Source organism: Octodon degus, unplaced genomic scaffold (genome assembly GCF_000260255.1).
Source record: "Octodon degus isolate 3935 unplaced genomic scaffold, OctDeg1.0 scaffold00016, whole genome shotgun sequence".
In the NCBI taxonomy this organism is placed as follows: Eukaryota; Metazoa; Chordata; class Mammalia; order Rodentia; family Octodontidae; genus Octodon; species Octodon degus.
The window spans coordinates 23,819,340-23,825,008 of record NW_004524592.1 but is presented as its reverse complement, the minus strand read 5'-3'; the positions used below and the strand labels follow the sequence as shown (position 1 = coordinate 23,825,008).

The 5,669-nt window shown below is 35.2% G+C and overlaps 1 pseudogene; it reads right to left on the bottom strand.

Annotated features, from left to right (window-relative positions):
* Positions 1 to 3,232: 3,232 nt before the first annotated feature.
* Positions 3,233 to 3,829, bottom strand: LOC105741592 (annotated as a pseudogene).
* Positions 3,830 to 5,669: the final 1,840 nt, after the last annotated feature.

Genomic DNA, 5,669 nt, shown 5'->3' with positions numbered 1-5,669 from the left:
AAAAGAAATCATGCATTTATGCATGATTTCTTATCTAATTTTATGTCTTATCTAATTTTAGAATATAACTCTGGATTTGATTAAAATCACTAAACTTATCTTTTGGATTTCAAATAGACTGGGGAATTTTTTTTTCTAACGTAGGAGGTTCTTTAGGTCTTTTTCATGAATTTTCCATGGGAAGGTTTGGTGTACTGTTTAACATGATAAAACAAACATCCATGGGTCAGCTGAGATTTGCTTTAATCTCCAAGGCATGGGCAGTGAGTTAATGTAGCAGTCTCTTGGCTTAGAGCACCCAGTATAACTTTAGCACCTTCTCAGAAAGCTTTTCCAAGGATCTGGAATAATCTGCAGCTTCTCTCCTAAGAACTGCACTGGATTCACTCCCAAGGTGTCCATAGTTATTGAACATTTATTTACATTTACTCGGCCTATAGTAAAATTATATGGTCACAAATTTTCCTCAGATATTACCCTTGACAATATCTAATTTCTGATATAACAAGTAGACTCTATAAACATTGGAAGTTTCATCAGATGAGTGGTTATTCAGTCTTTTACAAAATTATCTAAAAAGAAATACATTATAAGTTTATCTTAATTCAGGCATGGTGACATGCATGCCTTCTATTTATCCATCTACTTGTCATTTGTCTATCCACACAAGTTTACTAGGTTTCTTCTGTAAGTTTACAGAAAGTTTCAAGAAGACATGTGTGAGTAAAGTATAGAACTTGCTTTCAAAGGCTGAAAGAAGAGTCGAGATAAATAAACATGTGTAAGCTAACTACCACACAAGCAGAATAAAGTACATGTGAAATAATATGATAGAAGGAAACAATTGATGTCAAGTAAGAATTCTTGGAGTTTGAGGTACGTATGAAAAGGTACAATTAAAAGTAGCTTGAGTAGCTTCAATGTAGAACATAATAAGAATGGAAGATAGAATTAAGAATAGAAAGAAGATGAGGAGAGAGATCGCAGTTTTAAACATGGTGCTAGAGAAAAAAATTAATATAAGCAGTGTGATCACTGAAAGGTTTTGAGAACAAATATACTGATATTACCTGAGATTTGGCCAAATAATTTGGGAAGCAGTGGGAAGTAGATATAGAGTATTGAAAGGACTTAGAAAATAAATAAGAGCCCAGAGATGCACTTTTGTACATTGGAAGTTTTGCATTTGGGAAAAGGAGTTCCACTAATATATCTGCTAGATAGCAACAGACCTTTTGGATCTAGGATCAAAATGCAAAAGAATTTACAACATAAACATGTAAAAACCAGGAAAGGATAGAACTGCCAGATGTTGAGAAACTCCTTTGTGCTCAGGCCCATTTTATGGTGTTTTCCATAATCCATTTAATTATATAGCAACATGGATATGAAAAAGAATCTAATTATTTTCAAAGCCTAGAGAGTAAATGCAACACATTAGGAAAATAATGTTGATTGATAGTAGGATCAAGGGCACACACATTGCATAGGAAATGCTAGAAAAGCACAAAAATTCTAAGAAGTCACAGGATATTCAAGAAAGAACAGGGTCACTAGAATGAATGAAGAATTGCTTTTGTAGATGAATCCATAACTGCACAGTATAAGAAAAAAAATTATGTTTTGGACATGTAAGCAGTTGGAGATGTAGAAGGGAGTGGGGCAGAGATGGGCAGAATATGAATTGCAGATGGTTCCGTTTATGGCAAGGAGCAGAAGGTGCAAAACTGATTCTGAGAGGACTAAGAGCTTGACATTACAGGAGGAAAGGAATGATTCAGTGGAGAGAAATCTTTGAGGATGAGGGACGTGGGGGTAGAGGAGACATGATAGGACAAGTACTAAAGGAAGCGATGCAATTTGGGCTTGAGAGTCTAGATGGATAGCATTGAAAGGAACTTAATACTGCAAGAGAGACACTTAAAGAATGTCCAGTGCACAAGCTCTGTCTTATGAGTAAAGCAAGAGGAAACAACAACTGCTAAGAATGAGGGATGCAACACATTCTGAAATAAAATTGGCTATGTATTATGTTATTTTATGAGCGACTGCTGGATTCAATTTACATGTTCCTTAGATTTTTTTAAAAAGTCTTGCTAGTTTTTAGCATCATCATAATAATGGCTATTTCCTACCACATTTTATGTATGTGAATTACCTGTTCTTTGCATATTTGAGAAGTTATTTATAAAGCTAATGAGGGTAGTGTTTCATGAATAAACTCTTTGAAGAAATTGCAGCTATTGTTTTGTTTATAATTCTCAGGCTTTTTATTATTTATTTATTTTGCAGAACTAGGGATTGAACTCAGGCCATTGTGTTTGCCAGGGAAGTGCTTATTCCACTGAGCCATATCCCCAGCCCCTTGTATTTTTATTTTAAGGATCATTAATTTTATTAATTTTATGTTCTCATTGACACAGTCTTAAAATATCTTTAAACTTAGCTATTTTAAGTTTAATTCTTAATTAATTTCAAATGCAATGTATTTGTACTCACAAATGAAATCTGTATAATTTTCACTTTTAGAAATTATTTATATTTTGCAAGTCATGATATATGATAAATTCTCTCTCACTAGCATTCTTTTTTTTTTTTTTTTTTTTTTTTTTTTTTGCAGAACCAGGGATTGAACTCAGACCCTTGTGCTTGCTAGGGAAGCACTTATTCTGTTGAACCATCTCCCCAGCCCCTCACTAGCATTCTATAAGTACATAAATCCTATTGCTATATGTTTTGGAGACCATACGAGTGTGAGGCCTTAAAACTTACCAAAATATTGTCTGATCAAGAATTCAAATACAACTCAGTAATTGAAGAAAAATATTAACATATTTCACCCATTTTACATCTGCATGTTAATGATAAAAACCCAGTAAGTGTTTGTGTATGCAAAACTGAATAAAATATGACTAGATCCTGAAAAGTCCAGCTAGCCCCATTTCTATTTCAGACCCTTGAAACCTGAAGAGAAGTGGAAAAGCTACAGAAATTGGGAAAAAATGTGAAGTTAACACAGATAATTTTTTAACTGTAAAGGGTCAGAAAACTCATGACCTCTAGAAACTATCCTTATCTCCAGATACACATTTTTTTCAGAAAGGTGAGTTTATTTAGCCATACTCAGCTGATAGTATAGAAAGTAGGTGAATAATTCATGCTACAGCATGATGAATGAGCTGCATACAAAAACTTGGTTGGAAGGAGGCAGAGGAACTTTGTTTTGTAAGAATCAGAACTGAAGGGCTCCATAATCACCTGGTGTCCATTCGATGTTATATCTGTGATTAGAAACGTACATGACAGGAACTCCAGAGATCCTCCAGATTCTCTGTTTTAGGTCCTGGTCAACTGTGGCCACAGTGTAACACTTGCACTGAGTAAACCTCTGCACTAAGCAGTCATCTATGTAGCTCCCTTTATGTGCGCAAGGCAATCATTCAAACCATGGATCCTTGGCAATCCTTAGAGTTACTCAATACCTCTGTCCCAATTTCTCAGTTTCTGCCATTACACAATTAGTTATACACGGGATACACTTGGCATACAGACTGTCCATCGTTGATTATGCCAAGTCCAATTTGGCTTTGATGGAAAAGTTGATTAAGTTGGTATCAACTAGGATATGAGAAGGTGGGCCCAGCTATGTATTATACTGGAAGAATGAGCAGGAACGCTGTTGGGGGACTTCTCTTTCCTTTAGGGCACTGGGATCTTTCTTTTCTCTCTTTTTAGGTTTTAATGGATCCTTTTGTTTGAGTCTCTCATCTCTGAGACTAAGCATTAGCTTCATGGTCACATATTTTCTTGCTTTCTTTTGTTTTCCCATATCCACATCACTGTCCTGTTTCTTCCAGAATCACCCAGAGCCTCCAGATACAAATTTTATTTTATTTTATATTTATTTGTTTGTTTGTTTGTTTATTTATTTATTTACTTACTTATTTTTGCAGAACTGGGGATTGAACTCAGGCCCTTGCACTTGCCAGGGAAGTGCTTATTCCACTGAGCCATCTCCCCGGCCCACAAAATTTAATAAATACACAAATTGATTAGAAGTTTTACACAGCTACAATTCAGTTTTCTGTGGCATATCTGAGAATAGAAAGCAACTCTAATGAAACATGCAGCTGTCTAAAGGAATGCTTTGAATTCAAACAAAATGAATTCAATTACTTCAACTTATTTTTAAAAAAGAATATTTAAAACAGGACACTACGACTATAATAACAATAATCTATAGTATAGATCATTTGAAAAGCATGAAAAGGCATGGATAAGATTAGAAGAGTAGGAATTCAAACCATCTACTGCTTATTCTTTGTTTTTTTTTCAACATAACAGCATGTCTTTATTTCTTATATTTCATTTATATACTTTTCTGCTGGATGGTTAAGAACAAGGTAAAGCAGGACCTAGGCAACAAGAGTTGTAGCTTGTGGGTCTGAGAAGGTCAGTGAAATCCCCTCAGGATTTATCCTGAAACCCTGTACCTCAGATTGTAGAACCATTTCAGTGTCAGCCATGTGGATGAGTCATGGCCATTGCTTGGCCAATATGCTCTCTGTGAAAGGCTGAGAGAATGTCTTCTCTCCATGTGAGTCTCCTTAGGCATACTCTACATCATCGATCACTTTCCTCTTTGGCCCCATAATTTCCTTGATCAGAAAATTTGGAACACTACTGAGTTACATGATATTACAGTACAAGTTCACCTATGTCCTGAGTCTTAATTGACCTTGGAAGGCTAGGGCCAAAATGTTGGCTTTCCTTGTGGCCCTACTCTTTCTCTAATTTTGGTCTGTAAATTTAGGATGTTAACCATCCAGAAGTCAAGCTTATTGTTATTACCATACAACTTAGGCTGTTAAGCTTAACCTCACTATCTGTCTGAATATCAAAGATCTTAGGCATAACATGGAACAGGTATTTTTCATGAAGTATTGATATATTGATCTTTAAGTCCGTACAGAATATGATGAAAAAACATTAAAAAATTAGAATATATTTTAAAACATAGGCATAAAGAATTATATACTTCTTATGTTTACATATAAGTTCAAAAATCTAACAATATACAACCTTGAAGCAGTACAGTCCCACAATATTCCTTTTCCTGTCTCTTTCCTTCATTTACCACCACCTTCTTTTTAAACAATCATCTACCAGAGAGACAGCAGAACAGCAACTGGCATGTCATGACAAGCAGCCTGTATTCAGAAGACCAGAATGACAGGCGCTGCAAGCGTGAAACTACCATTACACATTACCATCTTCAGTGCAGTTGCTTATTTCTCAGGTATCAGTATATATAGTTAGTCAGGGTGAGAATCTTTCCAATTAACTGCTAGATTCAAAAATCTTCTAGAGATTCTCAGGATCATTGCCTTGCTCATCTTCTACATATAACTGTATCCTTTGACATTGTCATGTTTCCCAGCTCTTTTCCTTTCCCTCTCTTGTTTAGTTAGTCCTCGTGATCCTGCCTTCCCTTTACTTGTGTCATAACTTTCTATTTGTACTTCTTTTTTTGAGTTCATATACTAGAGAAACTATATGATATTTACACATGTGTGCCGGTTTTAATTCACTTATGAGTATATCTTCAAGTGGCATCCATTGCAACACAAAGTCTTCGAGTTTATCATTGTTAATCGCTGAATAATATT